This window comes from Lithobates pipiens, unplaced genomic scaffold, assembly GCF_037356315.1.
Source record: "Lithobates pipiens isolate NorthernLeopardFrog02 unplaced genomic scaffold, aLitPip1_a1.2 Scaffold_16, whole genome shotgun sequence".
NCBI lineage: Eukaryota > Metazoa > Chordata > Amphibia > Anura > Ranidae > Lithobates > Lithobates pipiens.
In genome coordinates, this window is record NW_027507748.1 from 53,000,469 (window position 1) to 53,021,450 (window position 20,982).

Here is a 20,982-nt window from a genome sequence, read left to right on the forward strand (position 1 = left end):
CAAATAGGGTACTATCATTTCAGAATACACCATTCGCATAAATATGCACATATGTTATGTATTAATTAGAATGTTTTACAGTTATGGGGTGTCTGTTTATTGGGTAGGGGGATTATATCTTTATTATTAATTTAATATGTGCAGTGTATGTGGAGTGCTTCGTATTTCACTTTGGGATTCTGATACTGAAATCTCCTGAGCTATTGTGAGATTACAGAAACAGAAGCCGTTCAGGGTTCTCAGAGCGTTTGTAGATCACTTCTATTCTCAGTGGGAGAAGTGATCTACATGATATATTAAACTGCCACATGGGTGAGAACAAATATCTCTGAGAAGAGCAGAGAACTCCAGAGATGTAAAATATCAAAATATACTAAACGGACACCACAGTCCCTTATCATCCCCTCCAAGAGTTTACATACTATTGATGTTAGGTTAACTGGTCTTTAAATATTGGCGCTACATTGGCTTTTCTCCAATCCACTGGTAGACTGTCAGTAAAAATTAGGAGCAATGGTCTGGCAATTACTTGACTGAGTTCCCTAAGTACCCTCGGGTGTAACCCTTGCACCATGACATCACATGACACGCTCAGGCACCGCCTCCGCCAAGCCCATCCCCTGCCAGCACTGCCCGAAAACACTGTAGCAGGCACTCGGATGGTCTTGGCCCGGCTCCGGACCGGAACTGGGCATATTTTTTACTGGCAAACATGTCCTCTTACTGGCATTTACTGTACTGGCAGGAGGAAAGTGCCCATTTTTTACTGGCTGTCAGTAAAAAGACTGACGGTTGGCAACACTGCTCCGAAGCAACGCTGCTTCCTCCTTGTACGATGCTCTAATGGTTAGAAGACATTATCTTTCCAGGAGTACACTTCTTCAGGGCTTCTAAGTACAGAAATAGAGAAAAATGGGCTTCGATTGTGTAATACCATTAAAACCAGTTAACACTTTACTAAAACATATACTATAGATGTATGCATGAACATGCATGGAAGTCACATGTATAGATGGGGCATGCTAGATGTATGGAACATCTGAAGTTTTAGGCTTGATTCACACTGCCGCAACTTGGGATCTGACCTGTAAGACCCCAAATTGCACACTTATGCGAATTGAAATGTGGTTTTCCCCACATACAGGAGATTGTGACCGGCTGTCAATGGAGCCGGTTCACATATTTCTGGGGTGGCTGCAGAATGAATTGCCCAGAGGTCCTGTGCCGCTTTGACTTTGTTTCAGGTCAGAATTCAGGCAAAAATGTGGGCCTGGTTCTTCCTTGAAACAGAAAACAGGGACGCACCGGACCCCTGCTGTCAGCCGCATCCATCTTAGGTGTGAACCCAGCCTAAAGTATTACTAAACGCAGATCCCTGCATTCACTATATCTGGTCTCCCACAGAACATGGAAATGCAATTATTTTAGTAAATATAAACTGCTAAATACCTTTTCTTATCAGAAATTAGAGCAGTCTTGTGACTTCCATCAGTGTCTAGTTAAAGCTTGTGGGAGCAGTTTTCATACTGCGCTGAGCTGTCTAATGAGGCTGCAGGACCCCTGACCCTCTGTGTGGACAGTGCTGATTGGTCCTGTGCTGATCACATGCACTCTCCCAAGGGAAAAAAAATAACTTCTCTAGCAGTACACACCAAACAACATGTGCAGAGTGCCTCCAAGGCTCTGTACTATCAGGAGATGGATGATCGGGAAAAGTGGAAGAAGGGGAGAATCAGAGAAGACAGGATCAAACAGCCTTTTTACACAATGCAGAGGATTAACCCCTTAGGTTCCACAGTGAGGATATAAGACGCATACTTTACTGTAAATACATACTGAGTTTACTGTTGTGGGTTTAGTAACACTTTAAAGGAAGATTACCTGCATGTCACTTCTAAAGTCACATCAAAGCAGTACTCAAGTCGCCAGCAAATTGTCAGGAAGTCGCCTGGCAAAGTCGCACCATAAGTCACGCGACTTGTAGGTCACAGTAGTGTTTTAAAAAAAAGCCTTATGAGCAGAAGAATTTTGTATTCTGAGCAGACTCATAGGGCATCTGATCATTATATTAGTTTGTATACTGTATACCTAGGGCTCAAGTCCTGCGGGAACTCACGGGAACGGAGTTCCTGTACTTTTTCCACAACAGGAACTCAGTTCCCATTAGCAGCCGTGTCCTGCAAGACTTTGAAGTATGTGAGCTGTGTGGCAGGTGCTACACCAGCATCCGCCGACACAGCTAGCAATAGTAAGTGCCGCACACCTGACCATTCAGGCATTGCCAGTAGGGGGCCCCATGACAGCTTCCGCTTTGATCTACCTGTCAATCAAAGCTAGCTGATGGGTAGATCAGGTCTCTGCTGCTAAGAGATTGTATTTAGTCAGACCTCTCGTGGTGCACTCCTCCCCGCCGGCCCCTCCTGATATTCTGTCTCCTCATCCTCCCCCCTCCTTGTCCTGCATACTTGCTCTGTGTGTCCCGCTGAATCCCCCCCTCTTCTATCTTCAGTGCCATATGATGAGAGAACCCAGAGGAGGAGCAAAGCTATTCTGCTCACAGGACATGCAGGTAGAGAGGTGAGCTGAGGGAGGAACATCAGTTTGGGGTGGTAAGCTGAGCACAATACCTGGCAAAGTTTAATGCCAGGAGGGACGTTTATGTGGAGATATGTGAAGGGTTGGAATAGCAGCGAGTGTGTGTTGGAGCCCTGCAGAGTTTGCAGCCCCCCAAGCTAACATACATCTCCTAAGCAGGAACACATCACTATCTCCCCAAGCATTCTGTCCAGATAATGTGCAGTTCATTTATGACCTTTCCGTTTAACCCTGTGTTATCCAAACTCTGTTCAATGAAAAGTGTAAACTCACCACATAAACACTCTATATACAAAATAACATTCCCCAATAAAGATCAGAACATGATGTTCACATTTGCATGGAAGCACAATTGAATGAATGCTGATTATTCAGAGAATTGCCGTATTTATGTTTATTAAGAATTGTTTTTTTTTTTTTTTTTTTATGTACTAACAGTTAAGCTTCATACACACAATACGAAAATTGGATCAAAAATAACACGTTTGAAGCGTTTGTGCATATGAGCGTATAATTTTTTTATTTTTTTGGTGAGGGGAGTGGATCTTGGGTGGGAGTTCCCACACCTTTTTCCCCAGGACTGGACCCCTGTATATACCCTATTGTACTTTTCCTCTGTCTTTGGTATGCTTTGAATCCAGAAAAGATCTGAAGGTTGTTCATCTCAGATATATGGACTGAATTATATTTTAACCACTTCCCGATGTGCTCGTGTCACCCGGACACGGCACATCTCAGATCGGCAGGAGGGCTCTGTGGTTGGCCCTCCTGATCACATGACGGCCGTGTCCAATCACGGCCGTCATGTGATGTAAACAAACAGCCGGTTGCTAGGCAATCGGCTCTCCTCTCCTCACACGGAAGTCACCGCTGAGGAGAGGAGAGCAGAACGCTGCAGCCGGCTGATGATCAGTGAGTATGGGCTGCTTTTTACAGCTTTTTACTCACTGATCATCAGTGTAGTGTAAACACACAACACACCACACAGTACAAACACAGTCCCCACATATGTCCCCAAAACACACATGTCCCCAAAACATACATGTCCCCAAATAATAAAAACACATGTCCCTAATAATAAAAACATGTCCCCCACATATGTCCCACTAAAATCACATGTCCCAATGATTATCTGCACACATATGTACGTGATCATCTGCACACATATGTACATGATCATTTGCGTACATATGTCCGTGATCACACAAACCAATTATTATACACTTAACGGAATTTTTTTTACCAAAAACATGTAGCAGAATACATTTTGGCTTAAATTTATGACAAAATTTGATTTTATTGGATTTCTTTTCAAATAGAAAAAAGAAAATATTGTTTTTTTTCAAAATTTCCGCTTTTTTTGAACTACAATTCCCACCATGCCTTGTCATGTCTTTGAATTTGAGTTTTACAATGTCTCATGGGACTTGTAGTTCCGCAACAGCAGGGGGGCCGTAGTTTGGAGATCCTTGCTGTTTACTATTGACAACATTAATCAGTAGGGATGAAGGAAAAAAAACAAATTGAAAGGAAAGAAGAAAGTAGAGATCCAGTTATTAGGAAGGGCTCAGCACTTGTCTATGTGGATTGTAGAGCCTCGGTTGGGAAAAGCTCACCATCTGAGTGAACATACTGTATGTGTACATTGATTTTTCAGGTTATCTCGTATGGCTAATACCTATTCCCAAAGTCCGTTCCTAGCTGTTAATTTAGTTAAGACAGCTCAGTATAATCCACACTCTTGAGAGACGTTGTATCCTATGAGAATGACTGGATGGATAATACACAATGTACTACAGCAAAACTAAAGAAAAAAAAGCTGTTTAAATTGCTGGTAAAAGTAATTTCCTTGCCAGCTTGATTTCTTTGGCGAAAACAAAAAGGACCCCCCCAAAACACCCGTTAAAGTGATTGTAAATGCTAAATTTAAAAAATATATATTAAAATAACAAACATGTTATACTTACCTGCTCTGTGCAATAATTTTGCACAGAGCAACCCCAATCCTCCTCTTCTCAGGTCGGACCCTCCACCGGCGCTCCTGGCTCCTCCCCCCTGCTGAAAGCCCCCCATAGCAAGCCACTCATGCCCGCCCTCCGCTGTCTCCTCACTGGCTGTTATTGACAGCTGTGTCTGAGCCAATAAGGAGGGAGAGAACAGAGAGAGCCCCTGCTCTTGTGCACATCGCTGGATTGAGATCGCATAACTCCCAACATTTTGAGATGGGAATGAGGGACACCTGCTAATAAATGTAAGTAGGGATAAGACACGCCCCCTGCCACACCCCTTTAGAGGAGAATTAACCAAAAAAAAAGGTTAATTAAATCCACAAAGGACTTTTTTTTACCACTACTATTCCTTTATATTGGCTTGTAAAATGAACAAATGCAGCAATTTAGAATTTGGATGAAAGGTTTAGCACTGGGAAACACTTTTTGAAAGATAAAAAGTGCATTTTATATACAACTATATGGATCAGACCAAAATGAGGGACAAATAAGGGGGAAAGAGGGGCAGAGGGACATTTGGGAGCTATGAAATCGGGCTTTGGTAAGTATAAGGGGGAGCGGAGGGGGTGCATGCAGAAGGTTATTTACTTATAATGTAGAGAATGCACTAAAGCAAAAATACTTTTGCCTCTAGAACCACTTCAAAGCAATATGTTATAAAAAAAAGTTATACTTACCTGCTCTGTGTAATGGTTTTGCACAGAGCAGTCCCGATCCTCCTCTCCTTGTCTCACGCCAGCAAATTACCAGCATTTTTTTCTTTCTCAACTGTCATTTTTGCTGTAGCGCATTTGTCATGCCCATAATTATGGTGTCTCCCCCAAAATTCATATTAGAATCCTTATGTTGGAGGAGGTTCTTTTATAGATTTTAAGGTAAACCCCATGTGAATAAAAAAGTGCTGTGGCGTAAGATCCAAAATTCATACCAGCAGTGGAGGCTGTTGGTAATTTTTTTTGGGGAGGCGGCAAACAGTGCACACTCCACAACCCCCGACCTGGGTAGTTCAGTCAGTCGGTGTATTTAAACCAACTACAGGCTTCCCCGGCTCTCCTCCGCGTGCATCATGAGTGGCCCTCTCCTTCCCCAGCTTTCCTCCGCACACATTATGATTTGGCATCTCCTTCCCCAGCTCTCCTCCGCACACATCATGAGTGGGCATCTCCTTCCCCAGCTCTCCTCCGCACACATCATGAGTGGGCATCTCCTTCCCCGGCTCTCCTCCGCACACATCATGAGTGGGCATCTCCTTCCCCAGCTCTCCTCTGCACACATCATGAGTGGGCATCTCCTTCCCCAGCTCTCCTCCGCACGCATCATGAGTGGGCATCTCCTTCCCCAGCTCTCCTCCGCACGCATCATGAGTGGGCATCTCCTTCCCCAGCTCTCCTCTGCATACATCATGAGTGGCCCTCTCCTTCCCCAGCTCTCCTCCGCACACATCATGAGTGGGCATCTCCTTCCCCAGTTCTCCTCCGCACACATCATGAGTGGGCATCTCCTTCCCCAGCTCTCCTCCGCATGAATCATGAGTGGGCATCTCCTTCCCCAGCTCTCCTCCGCACGCATCATGAGTGGGCATCTCCTTCCCCAGCTCTCCTCCGCACACATCATGAGTGGGCATCTCCTTCCCCAGCTGTCCTCCGCACGCATCATGAGTGGCCCTCTCCTTCCCCAGCTCTTCTCCGCACACATCATGAGTGGGCATCTCCTTCCCCAGCTCTCCTCCCCATGCATCGTGAGTGGCCCTCTCCTTCCCCAGCTCTCCTCCGCACACATCATGAGTGGCCCTCTCCTTCCCCAGCTCTCCTCCGCACACATCATGAGTGGCCCTCTCCTTCCCCAGCTCTCCTCCACACGCATCATGAGTGGGCATCTCCTTCCCCAGCTCTCCTCCGCACACATCATGAGTGGGCATCTCCTTCCCCAGCTCTCCTCCGCATGCATCATGAGTGGGCATCTCCTTCCCCAGCTCTCCTCCGCACGCATCATGAGTGGGCATCTCCTTCCCCAGCTCTCCTCTGCACACATCATGAATGGGCATCTCCTTCCCCAGCTCTCCTACGCACACATCATGAGTGGCCCTCTCCTTCCCCAGCTCTCCTCCGCACACATCATGAGTGGGCATCTCCTTCCCCAGCTCTCCTCCGCATGCATCATGAGTGGGCATCTCCTTCCCCAGCTCTCCTCCGCATGCATCATGAGTGAGCATCTCCTTCCCCAGCTCTCCTCCGCACACATCATGAGTGGCCCTCTCCTTCCCCAGCTCTCCTCCGCATGCATCATGAGTGGGCATCTCCTTCCCCAGCTCTCCTACGCACGCATCATGAGTGGGCATCTCCTTCCCCTGCTCGACGGTTTCCGTCTCCTCCCTCCTCGTCGGTGGCCAATCAGAATGCTTCTTCTTTTGGGCAATCGGGAAGCGTATCTCACACCCGCGCTTCCTGATTGGCGGAGAGGTGATTCAGTGTTAGAATAGCAAATATTCATTCGCTATTCTAACACACCTGGATAAGCTACAAACGCAATGCTCTGCGTCCAGTGCCCACCCAATTTTGAAGCCTAAAATAAATAAACCCGCCGCTGTAATTCATGTGCCCGACATCCTGAAAGGGACCGGATGCATGAATAGGGGTGACGGCAGGGATGGAAAGGAGAGGCAGCTCCCGTGCGCCCTTAATGGATGGGCCTTCCCTGCATACCAGACTACTGGGGTCTGGATTTCAAGGGGATACCCCACACAAAAAACAAAAATAATGTAGAGTGGCCCTCCCCAAACTCCATACCAAGCGCTCAGCTGAGCATGCAGCCTGGATGGTCAAGAAAGGGCAGGATGATTGTGTGGAGCCCCCTGGCACAGCACCTTGTCCTTGTGTTAATCCTCTTCCCCACAAACCTGCCCAGTGGTTTTCGGGGTCTTTGGGTGGGGATGTATAAAAAGAAAAAGAGGGCCCCCAGATTATGCCCCCCCCACCCCCATGAATAAATAAAGGGTATATAGTATCTTTAATCTTTTACGCAATCATTGCTACACACGTAATGCATATTGCCAGTCACTGCACACTCCCAGCACAGAGACCATGCTGTCAAAGATAGCTCTCAGCCTGTACTAATGATCAGGAATCGACAGGACCAGCTCCTGAACATGTGACCACTGGAACAGCCAATCACAGTTTTCACATGATTAGGCAGACCTTCTTGCGCCCCCTGGAATTTGAGCCCAGTTAAAGAGATGCCAGTGAAGGTAGAAAGGGGTCAATCCCAGCAAAAAATGTCCCACATCATAAATCCATCTTCAATCATAATGACCTGTGATGCAGATGCAAGTTAATCATGAATTCCAATTCCCCGCTGACATACTGAAATGAAAAAAAAAAAAACACTGACACTAATCCCGATGACTGTTTTCCCATGCATGACAGCTGCAGCAAATGACAGCTATGTAGTTTAAGGAGGAACCCCACAAAAAAATCAAGAAAAAAAGTGTGAGGTCCCTCCTGATAATTGTATGCCAGATTTTTATCCAAGCGTGCCGCCCAACTGGTCGGGAAAGGGGGATGAGCAAGTGGAATTGGGGAGGGGAGGCACGCAATTTATTTATTTTTAACCATGAACGACACCTGCCGAAAGAAAAAAATGCCAACACATCTACTCCAAAGCCAGTCCTTGCCCAATAACAGATGCTCCAACTACTGTTTCTAAAACAAAGGGGTGGAGGTGGCGACTGATTTAACCAGTGATGCCAGCCACCATCCCACCCCCTTTGTTTACATTCAGCTGTAAGCCAAAAGGAGATGCGTCACTAGTTCCCGGCAACCACCACCAAGTCCCTAACAACCAGCCTGAGCCAAAAGATGTCACATTTAGCAGCGGTTGTAATACAATGATTACAATGGAAGGATAGCTGCTTTTAGATGTTCAGGTGATCAACAAATGGTGATTTACAGTAAGCAGGTGGTTTCACTGCATAATATAAAGAGAACAAGACCCGAATAGAGCTGAATGATGGCGTCAACGTGCCTTGACTCAATTTTAAATAAATAAATAAAGCAGGGGTTAGCAACCTAAGACATGCAACGCCAATTTCAGTGACCCAGAAGATCAATAGTCTACACAATTACTTGATATTTCTCATTAAGGCATCATTCAAACAGCAGATCAGGACCATACACTGGCAATAATGAGCGTATTCCTGCAGTGGGGATCATGGGTGCGATCAGCTGTGGCCGAGAGGCCTGTACAAATCATTGACAAAATAATTTGGCGGAGGGGGGGATTATAGTGTGGGGTCGTTTTTCAGGGGTTGGTCTTGGCCTCTTAGTTCCAGTGAAGGGAACTCTTAAGGCGTCAGCATACAAAGACATTTTGGTATATTTCATGCTCCCAACTTTGTGGGAACAGTTTAGGGATGGCCCCTTTCTGTTCAAACATGACTGCACACCAGTGCACAAAGCAAGGTACATAAAGACATGGATGAGTGAGTTTGGGGTGGAGGAACTTGCCTGGCTTGCACAGAGTCCTGACCTCAACCTGATAGAACACCTTTGGGGGGAATTAGAGCGGAGACTGCGAGCCAGGCCTTCTCATAAATGACAACATCAGTACCTGACCTCACAAATGCACTTCTGGAAGAATGGTCAAACATTCCCATAGACACACTCCTAAACCTTGTGGACAGCCTTTCCAGAAGAGTTGAAGCTGTTATAGATGCAAAGGGTGGGCCAACTCAATATTGAACACTACGGACTAAGACTAGGATGCCATTAAAGATCATGTGCATGTAAAGGCAGGTGTCCCAATAATTTTGACAATATAGTGTATAACCAAAAATATATATTCATAGTTCAAAACCAGATCACACTTTGCAAAAAATGCTTGACAATAATGTGAGACACAGAGAGAAGGGGGGAGAAAGAGATAGAGTGAGAAAGGCAGATGAGGGAAAGAGAGAAAAGAAGAGAGGGAGGGATAAGAGAGGGATAGAGGCAGTTACAGCCAGTCCATAAGGTCCACAGGAGCACCATCCCCCCAAAAGTTTTGACCAATAGGAAAGCGATTCATAGAATGATTTATTTAAAAAATGATAATATGACTATTTTTTAACATCTTAAAGTTAGAAAATGTTAGTCATATTATGATTTATTTAAAAATAAATCACTCTATGTATGTGCACTGTCCTGGGCACCGGACTAATAGAAGTCTATTAGGACTGTCAATGTTTAACAAGCATGTGATTTTAGCCTGAAGCTCTAATTCGCTTGTTTTACATTGTGCTCAGGGCACAGAGCACTGTGCCCCAAACCCTCCCACTTTTGACTTTAGCGAATCAAAATTCGCCATCATGTCACTTCTTCCGGTTTCCCATCCTAGCCAATCGAGAGGCTGAAGATTTGGAACACGGAAGCTGCCAGGTATCAGGGGAGCCGTGACAGCCCAGGACGGAGGCTCAGTTTGCAGGTAAGGACATGGAGGGGTTTGTTTGCACCCCCAAAACTTTTTATCACCAGCCGCCACTGGATAGAGGAATGGTGAGATGAGATGTGATGATGAGAGAGATAGAGAGAGATGGAGAAAGATAGAGGGAGAAATAAAAGAGATGGATGGAAAAGGAGAAAATGAAGAAAGAATGAGAATGAGAGAGAAGGAGTTAAGGGAGAAACAGAAGAAGAGACATGGAGAAACAGGCAGAGAAAAAGGAGGGGAAGAAATGGGGTGAGATGTTGGGAAGGAGAAGTAGAAAAGAAGGGGGAAGGAGAGAAGTTGATAGATGTAGAGAGAGTAAAGGAGAGGGCAGAGAGTTTGGAAGGTAAACAGAAGAAAAGAGAAGATGGCAGGAGAGGAATAGAGAGATGGAGAGAAAAAAAAAAGAATGGAGATGAGAAAAAAAGAAGGATAGAGGAAGAGACAACAAAGAAAGGCAGAGAAAAGGAGAGAAAGAGATGAGGGTAGATGGGGGGAAAGAGATGTCGAAAATAAAGAGAAAGAAAGACAGGGATAGAGAGAGAGAACTGGATAGAGAGAAAATGAGAGAGGGATAGATTGAGAGAGAAATAAAATAAAAGAGAGGAGGCAAGATAGCAAAAGAGACAGGGAAAAAGGGGAGTAGAGTGAAAGAGACACGAAGAGACAGACAAAGAAGGGGGGGGGGGGGTAGTAAAGAAAGAAGGAAAAAGAAGGAGATAGAGCTGGATGGAGAGAGACAAATAGAGAGAGGGAGGGAAAGAGAGACAGAAAGAAAAGAGAGAGAGTGGAGGAGTGAAGAAGAGAGCGGAAGAGACAAGGAGAGATAGGCAGAAAACGGGAGGAAGAGAAAAATGCAGTGAAAGGAAGGAAGAAAGAAAAATAATAAAAGGGGTGCAGCTAGGTGGAGAGAAATAAAAGGAGAGAGAGAGAAGTAGAATGAAAGAAAAGAGAACAGGAGAGGGAAAGAGAGACAGAAAGAGAAAGAGAAGAAATTCAAGTATGTGTGTAAAATCATCTCTCATATCCTTGTATATTGTTTTCGCTAAGATGCATGTCCAAGAGTCTTTTAAAACTATCCATACTTCCTGCCGACACCACCGATTTTGGAAGAGCTCTCCACATCATTATAGCCCCGACAGTGAAAAAAAACCCTACGCAGCTTAAGGTTAAACCGCTTCTCTTCCAGTCTGATCGCGTGGCCCCGTGTCCTCGAACACTCCCTGGGACTGAAAGTTTAATTCATGCGCTAGGATCTCCATTGAGATATTTGTATATCACTATAATATGTCCTCCCAAGTGTCTCTTCTCCAGTGAGAATAAACTTAGCGCTTGTAGTGGTTCCTCATAATTGAGGTCCTCCAGTCCCCTTATTAATTCAGTAGCCCTTCTCTGGACTCTCTCCAGCTCCAGCACATCCTTTCTGAGGATTGCTGACCAGAACTGGATGGAATACTTCAGATGCGGCCGAACCAGGGTTTTATAAAATGATAGGCTTATCGTTTCATCCCTGAAGTAAATTCCCTTTTTAATGCGTGCTAATTATCTGCCGGCTTTGGTAGCTGAAGCGTGACACTGCATGTTATTGCTCAGTCTGTCTTCTACTAGGACCCCTAGATCCTTCTCCATCCTGGAATCCCCTAGAGATTCTTCCCCCAATGAGTAACTTGTGTTTATATTTTTACCCCCCAAGTGCAATACCTTACATTTACCAATGTTAAACTTACATAGTTACATAGTAGGCGAGGTTGAAAAAAGACACAAGTCCATCAAGTCCAACCTATGTGTGTGATTTTATGTCAATATTATATTGTATATCCCTGTATATTGTGGTACTTATCTAATAATTTTTTTTAAATGATCAATGCTCCCTGCTGAAACCACCACCTGTGGAAGGGAATTCCACATCCTTACCGCTCTTACAGTAAAGAACCCTCTACGCAGTTTAAGGTTAAACTTCTTTTCTTCTAATTCTAGTGAATGGACGCGTTTTATTTAATTCCCTTACATGGAAATTTTTTATCTCTATTGTGGGGTCACCAGTACGGTATTTGTACATTGAAATCATATCCCCTCTCAAACGTCTCTTCTACAGAGAGAACAAGTTCAGTGATTGCAACCTTGTCCTCCAGTCCCTTTATTAGTTTTGTTGCCTTGCCCTTCTCTGAACTCTCTCCAGTTCCAGCACATCCTCCCTGAGGACTGGTGCCCAGAACTGGACAGCATACTCCAGGTGCGGCCGGACCAGTCTTGTAACTCTGGGCTACTAGATGGCAACTTAATTTGCCATCTAGTAACCCACTCCATTCATTTATTCAGGTCCTCTTGTAAAGTTTCTACATCCTTCTGTGATGTTTTTGCTCTACATATTTTTGTATCGTCAGCAAACACTGAGATTGAGCTATTTATCCCATTCTCTATATCATTTATAAATACATTAAACAGAATTGGTCCCAGGACAGAGCCTTGGGGTACCCCACTAACCACTCTAGACCATTCTGAGTATATGTTATTTATCACCACCCTTTTACTGCTAATTATACTGTTTTCACCAGCAAGTTCTTGAATACGGTCCCCTATCATATCCTCAAATATTTTACATACTACCGATGTTAGACTGACAGGAAGGAAGGAGAGAGATAGAGTGGAGTTGGCTGGAGAGGGAGAGATAGAGAAAAGGGAGAGTGAGAAGGAAGAAGAGAGATAGAGTGGAGTTGGTTGTAGAGTGGACATGTGCATGACGAAAAAATGTGTTTAGTTCCACTTTTTTTGATTTGTTGACCTAGTTATTTAATTTAGTTAAATTTGGTTGACTCGTTCAATTCGTTTTTCCGAATTCAGAATTCGTACTCGGAATTTTGTAAATTTTCAGATTTTTTAGATTCAAAACAATCAAATCGATAAATTTTCGAATCAGTCAAAACAAAAATGTTATATTGTTTTTGATTCGAATGCAGCAAAGTGAACAAACAAAAGAAAATCTTCATCAAATGATTACAACAACTCTTTAAATCATCTTTGGCTCAACAGAAACAGCATTATTTCGAAATGGAACTTTAATAATACACACAGTCTTTGATTTCAGCAATATGTATAGTGAGAATTCAACTGGAGTTCAGTGTAAAATATGATTCGAATTTCAGTCCAAATTTCCAAAATTAGGATGAATTTTGTTACATTATTCAGAGCATTCAGTAAAATTTGTTTCTATCGTAATCTGGGTTTTCGGATATATATCCGAATCTCCGAATAAATTTTTCAGAAAATTGATTTGGGACAAAACGAACCGCACATGTCTATTGGAGAAGGAAGAAGAGAGATAGGGTGAAGATGGTTGGAGACTAGAGGGAGAGAAAGAGAGGAAAGGAAGAGTGAGAAAGAAGAAGAGAGCTAGAGTGGAGAAGGTTGGAGAGGGAGAGAGATAGAGGAAAGGAAGAGGGAGAAGGAAGGAGAGAGATAGATTGGGGGTGGTTGGAGATGGAGAGATGGAGGAAAGGAAGAGTGAGAAGGAAGAAGCGAGATAGAGTGGAGGTGGTTGGAGAGGGATAGATGGAGGAAAGGAAGAGTGAGAAGGAAGAAGAGAGCTAGAGTAGACGTGGTTGGAGAGGGAGAGGAAAGGAAGAGTGAAAAGAAGGAGAGATAGAGTGGAGGTGGTTGGAGAGGGAGATAGAGGAAAGGAAGAGTGAGAAGGAAGAAGAGAGGTAGAGGAAAGGAAGCGTGAGAAGGAAGAAGAGACATAGAGTGAAGATGGTTGGAGAGGGATATAGAGGAGAGAAAACGTGAAAATAAGAAGAGAGATAGAGCGGAGGTGGTTGGAGAGGGAGAGATGGAGGAAAGGAAGAGTGAGAATGAAGAAAAGAGATAGAGTAGATGTGGTTGGAGAGGGAGAGGAAAGGAAGAGTGAAAAGAAGGAGAGATAGAGTGGAGGTGGTTGGAGAGGGAGACAGAGGAAAGGAAGAGTGAGAAGGAAGAAGAAAGGTAGAGGAAAGGAAGAGTGAGAAGGAAGAAGAGAGATAGAGTGGGGGTGGTTGGAGAGGGAGACAGAGGAAAGGAAGAGTGAGAAGGAAGAAGAAAGGAAGAGGAAAGGAAGAGTGAGAAGGAAGAAGAGAGATAGAGTGGGGGTGGTTGGAGAGGGAGAGATAGAGGAAAGGAAGAGTGAGAAGAAGAAGAGAGATAAAATGGAGGTGGTTGGAGAGGGAGAGGAAAAGAAAGAAGAGAGATAGAGTGAATGTGGTTGGAGAGAGAGAGGGAGAGAGCGATTGATGGGGGGGGGGGGGGGTAAAGGAAGAGTCAGAAGAAAGAAGAGAGATAGAGTGGAGGTGGTTATAGAGGTAGAGATGGAGGAAAGGAAGAAGAGAGGTAGAGGAAAGGAAGAGTGAGAAGGAAGAAGAGAGATAGAGGAAAGTAAGAGTGAGAAGGAAGGATAGAGATAGAGTGAAGGTGGTTAGAGGGGGAGAGTGAAAAGAAGAAGCGAGTGAGTGGAGGTGGTTGGAGAGAGAGAGAGATAGAGGAAAGGAGGAGTGAGAAGGAAGGAGAGAGATAGAGTGGAGGTGGTTATAGAGGTAAAGATGGAGGAAAGGAAGAAGAGAGGTGGAGGAAAGGAAGAGTGAGAAGGAAGATGACAGATAGAGGAAAGTAAAAGTGAGAAGGAAGGATAGAGATTGAGTGGAGGTGGTTAGAGGGGGGAGTGAAAAGAAGAAGCGAGTGAGTGGAGGTGGTTGGAGAGAGAGAGATAGAGGAAAGGAGGAGTGAGAAGGAAGGAGAGACATAGAGTGAAGGTGGTTGGAGATGGAGAGGAAAGGAAGAGAAGGAAGGAGAGAAAGGCTATGAATGGGAGAGAGCCCTTCACTGTTTCCTGCATTGGCTGGGCACCTTTATAACACATATTACACACAATTACCATGCAATAGATTAAAATCCTACAAAAAATCTACATGTTTTGCACCCAATTATATGAAAAGTTTTTTTTTTATATAAAAATAGACTATTATGATTCATGAATGTAATTTATTCATTAATGTATGTCTCATCCAAGCAGCTCAAGTCACAAAGACGCATGTCACTTTTTTTTCTTGCTGATGAAAGCGACACAGCCCTAATCGATGTGACATGCGAGGTCTCAGTGACAACTTATTAAGCGTTTCGCATATACAGGCATTGGAGGGGGGGATTACACGTCTCCTGCACATCGCCGCATTCTCCATTTCCGCCGCTAGGTGGCGCTGCTGGCAGTGCCTGGTCCCCCGGCTCTCTCCCCAGCGCAGGCAGAATGAGCCCGAATCATTGAGGCTGCAGATTGCATGACGTTCCCTGACGTTGATTTCCAGCACTTTTACCTCTGCCTGGGCTTTTATTGCACGCCAGCCGCCTGATCCTCCTTGGTTTTTGGGGTTTCCAGCAGCCCAGCAAAGCTGACGAGGACTTGAATCCCACTGGTGGTTGAATTATTTTGGAAGAAGGGGGGAGCAATGCTGGGAGATGGGGATGGAGGACCATTGAGGAAGAACAAGCTTTGATTCAGGGCTTTTTGCATCTCTTTCTATAACCTGGAGCAACAGCATCAGCATCAGCATCAGCCAGCATCCCCTATAGAGCAACATGAGGATCTGAGCCCAGACACCCAAAGAAGGTAATTGTCAATGAGCACCTACCTTACACTTCTTCCCCAATGACCCCTCTTTGCCTTGGAGGAAGTCAAAAAAATATGCATGAAAAGTCCATTGCATAACAAGAGCCTGTATGTATTTCTTGCTAAAAAAAAAACTTAAATATTATCCTATATCCTTGGGGTTGCGTCAGATCTTATTTATTATTGTGCAATATATTGGCCAAGCCATCAGTTATTTTTTTTCTGTATACTAAAAGAACATCATCTGAGCCTTAATAATTCTCCATAGAAAGAAGTAACATTTGTTTCCATGTAATGAAAATGAGTAAGTTGCATGCTGGGTAAAATAAGCAAAAGGGCAATTAAATCGGCACAAAAAAAATACATAAAAATAGAAAAACAACTTTGGCGTGCGTACGCTGTGTTGAGCACGACGGAGAGTTCAGTGGAGATTAAAGAAGAAAAAAAATATGTTGCAATGGATGCAGAGTGTTAATAATATCATTAAATATCATTTTATTATGTAAGTTGGGGGAGGGGTTGCCCCAGAAGGGAAAGACATTTGTGACTCGTCGGATCTCACCGTGGACTCTGCGTTGCTCGAGAGAAACCGCGGTGAACTTTTTATAAAAGACGACCAGTTATTTGGTTAACTCTGTCACTGTCACTTGTGTAGATGACACACACTTAGGTGGAACTGGAAGGACCTGTGTCTTTTTCCAACCTTATCTACTATGTAACCATGGGGGGGATTTACTAAGACTGGAGAGTGCAAAATCTGGTGCAGCTCTGCATGGTAGCCAATCAGCTTCTAGCTTCAGCTTGCTCAATTAAACTTTGACAATAGAACCTGGAAGCTGATTGGTAACTATGTAGAGCTGCAACAGATTTTTGCACTCTCCAGTTTTAGTAAATCAGCCCCAGTGCAACTAGGAATTATTTCGTGGTTGTTGCTTGTGTGCAATGCTGAATGCGGTAATGCATACCCCAAACCGGAGCAACCCAACCAACCAATGAGATTTTAGCTGGAGATCAGTGGAAGATAAGATTTGATTGGTAGTTTTGCGTTCCAGGCTCTGTTCGGATCTCGGTGATGCAGGAATGCGTGCGTAAAATCGGCGTGCAAGATCGAGTGTAATGCCCTGTAGACACGGTCGGACTCTCTGATGGAAAATACGCGATCGGATCGCGTTGTTGGAAAAACCGATTGCGTGTGGGCTCCATCGGACCTTTTCCGTCAGAATTTCCGACACACAAAGTTTGAGGGCCGGATCTAAAATTTTCCGACAACAAAATTCGATTGTTTAAATTCCTATCTTGTGTAGACAATTCCAACGGGCAAAGTGCCACGCATGTTTAGAATAAATTACGAGACAAAAGCTATTGGCTACCGGCCCGTTTATAGTCCCGTCGTACGTGTTCTACGTCACCGAATTCTGAACGATCGGATTTTCCGACAACTTTGTGCGACCGTGCGTATGCAAGACAAGTTTGGGCCAAAATCCATTGGAAAAAATCTGACGGATTTTGTTGTCGGAAAGTCCGACCGTGTGTACAAGGCATTACAATGTATTGTGCGTCACACTGCCATCATTTCCAACACACCTGAGTTGCATAACACCACGACTCATGGGAACTTTTTTAAGAGAAAAGAGGTTCATGCAATTCTTTGGTGCAAATAAGATGCGGTAGGCAGCCCATTCAAATGATTTAAAGCAAGAATGTGTGTATTCCTGCACCGCGTGAGGTCATGTGATCACGTACTACATTGTAGTGTACGTGCAATGCTATTACTACCTAATAGTGCCCCATTGTACCTAGTCATTGCACATGCGTTGCATCGCACCCCGACATATGGTAATAGATTATTGTGAGTTGCAATGCTAAAACTATCTACTAGTGCCCCATTGTACCTAGCCATTGAACATGCATTTCCTCACACCCCAATATATGGTAATAGATTATTGTGCGTCGCAATGCTAATACTATCTAATAGTGCCCCATTGTACCTAGCCATTGCACAAGCGTTTCCTCGCACCCCAATATATGGTAATAGATTATTGTGCATTGCAATGCTATTACTTCCTAATAGCGCCCCAACACACCTAGCCATTGCACATGCGTTGCATCGCACCCCAGCATATGGTAATGTGCTATTGTGCGTTTCGGTGCCTCGTGATTTAGAAAGAAAGTGGTCATGCGCTTCTTTGGTGCAATTAAGATGCGGTAGGCAGCCCATTCAAATGACTTGAATCAAGAATGTGAGAATTTCTGCAACGTGTGAGACCGAGTGATCACGTGCTACATTGTATTGTGCGTTATGATTCTATTACTTCCTAATAGTGCCCCAATGCACCTAACCATTGCAAATGCCTTGCATGGCACCACAGTGTATGATAATGTATTATTGTGTGTTGCGATGCTATTACTTCCTCATAGTGCCCCAACGCATCTAGCCATTGCACATGTGTGCATTGCACCACAATGTAGGGTAATGTATTATTGTGCATTGTGGTCATGCTCTTCTTTGGTGCAATTAAAGCGCCATACACACTATCAGTTTTTCTGCTGAGTTTTTCCTTCAGGTTTACCAAAACCATGTAGTAGAAGGGCCTGCCTGATTGCATACACATTGAAACTTCTAAGGTTTGACCTCATATTATATGATTTTGGTAAATCTGAAGGAAAAACTCAGCAGAAAAACTGATAGTGTGTATGTGGCTTAAGATGCATTAGGCAGCACGTTCAAATGATGTGAACAGGAATGCGAGCCTTCCTGTGCCATGCGTGATTGCATGCCGCATTTTATTGTGTACAAAAATGTATGGTAACCTATTAGGGCTCATTCACACCACAACGCATCCGTTTCACCCATGCACATTGTGTTGCAGTGGGTTGCATTATGTGTAATGTAATGTAATGCGCTGGCGTGCATTTTACATGCATTTTTTTTTTTTGGGGGGGGGGGGTTGCCTTGTTTCCTGTGCAGTGTGTTGCCTTTATGCGCATTTGTGCGTGTTTTTATGCATTTGAACACGTTGCACTGAACTAAAGTTGTACTTTTTTTTCAGCACTGAGCAAATGCAATTCAATGCAATGCACTGGTGTGAACTGCATTCATAGGGAATCATTGGGAGAGATTTACTAAAACTGGAGCACATAGAATCTGGTACAGCTGTGCATCAATCAGCTTCTAACTTCAGCTTGTTCAATTAAAAAGGAAGTAAACCCTGATGGTTTTTACTTCCTCTTTTGCTCGCTGTATAGCCTGCAACTGAAAAGCATAATGGGCTAGTATGCATTGCATACTAGCCCATTATGTGGCACTTACCTGCAAAAGAAACCAGCGATGTCCCCTGTGTAGGCAGCATCCATCTTCTGGCCCCTCTTCCTTCCAGGCCGCGGACTCTGGCTCTGTGATTCACCGGAGCCGCGTGACATCACTCCCGCCCGTGCATGCGCGCGGGAACCGCGATTAACGGCAAAGGTTAGGGAAGAAACGGCACTTAGTTTAGTTTCTTCCCTGCGCATGCACCGTTGGAATTTTCGGTGGACTACAAGTGAAATATCTCCTAAACGGCACACGTTTAGGAGATATTTCCACTACCTGTAGGTAAGTCTTATTCTAGGCTTACCTATAGGTAGAAGTCCAAAAAGTGGGTTTACAACCACTTTAAGCTTTGACAATAAAACCTGGAAGCTGATTGGTTTCCATGCAGGGGTGCACCAGATTTTTCACTCTCCGGCTTTAGTAAATCTTCCCCAGTGTTTTTTGGTTAGGAATGAACTTCTTTGGTGCAATTTATATGCCATAGGCACTCCATTCAATCAATGCAATGCAGGAATGCGAACAGATCCCGTTACACTGTATAGCGCACTGGGATGCCCTTATTTCTTAATGGCGCCCCAATTGCACCTAGCCATTGCACGTGCGCTGCATTGCACCACAACCCATGATAGTGTATTACGATGCATTGTTGTGCAGCACAATAAAAAAAAAAAAATGGACCATGCCTCTGGTGCACTTCAGATGTCCTTTCCAATAAATGGGCTGCCCTACTGCCACATGAATAAAAACATGCCACAACGCATTGCACACATGCCCCCTCTGAGTTTTTTTAATGGGTCCTAATGTAATATTATTAAGCTATTTCAGTGTCCTCCAGATGCCCATTCCGACGAATGGGCTGCCCTACTGCCACGCAAATAAAAACATGCAACAATGCATTGTGCGCTTGCGCATGGCACAGATGTGAACCCAGGCTCAGCACATTGCTCTTTGCCTTATTACCTATGCTTGTTACTGAAGTCATTAGCTGTTTGTTGCCATGGAGACTTTGGCGGGGGAGGGGTTAATTATGAGATAAAACTCGTTAATGGAAACTGTATAATTTGCTATTAAGTAGGTTACTTAGCGGCATTTCATTTCGTTTTGTAGATTTGTTTCGGTCTTTGCTTGTTTTGTATACAAAGTATTTTGCAGACGTTGAACGAAATGTTGAGGTTAATGATTGTCTGTGAAGGAGCTGCACGTTCAGGACCATGGACAGAGATGTGGGAGGACTAGGGACTCCGGGCAGAGTCCTATACACCAGTCATACTGTACTGTATAAAATGTGAAATGCTGTCATCGGCGCAAAAAAAAATATATATATTAATACAAATAAATATATGCAAAGTAGATCAGCTGCAGTCAAATTATCTTCTACCATGTATGGGTAGGAATGTGTTCAAATGGTGTGACTGTGATAATCCATATACGTGCTTATATGTTATTACCACTAATACGGTGTTTCAACTTTTGTATTTTTATGTGTCAACCTCATTTTTTTAAAGTGCAATGTGTCAAAATAAAATAAAAATAAAAAAGCCAAATTTATAAAGTAAAATCAAAAAAGGAATCATAGCTATCAACCATATACATAGATCATAAGTCTCCAATGTTCATGCTATTTGACATGTATATTCAAAGTGCTCTTGTGCTCCAAATTTCATCTGTGCTGCATAACCATGACTTTTCACCACTTCTTGTGCCACCACCACCACCATCTTCTAAAATGGTCACTCGCCAGAGCCTAGAATTTTTTTTTTTTGCCTTTGGTTTATATAGGGATAACAATGCCACTCTCCTGGCATTCCTCCAGTTAGTTAGCCACTAGACCAGCCTTTCTCAACCTTTTCAACACAGAGGAACCCTTGAAATAGTTCTCTGGTCTTGGGGAACCCCTGCTAAAAATTAGAAATCTACAACTCATGATGCATTAGTGTGATGGTCAGTGGGAAGAATGGTCCTTACATTTGTGGTCATTG

The 20,982-nt window shown here is 44.0% G+C and overlaps 1 protein-coding gene across 1 annotated transcript in view; it reads left to right on the forward strand.

The window, feature by feature from the left end:
- Positions 1 to 15,350: 15,350 nt before the first annotated feature.
- The window catches only part of KCNJ6 (potassium inwardly rectifying channel subfamily J member 6), a 340,573-nt gene continuing 334,941 nt past the window's right edge, over positions 15,351 to 20,982 (forward strand). The window contains exon 1 of the mRNA XM_077479905.1: positions 15,351 to 15,693. The gene's annotated coding sequence lies outside the window, so the exon portion shown is untranslated. The remainder of the gene's footprint in view (positions 15,694 to 20,982) is intronic.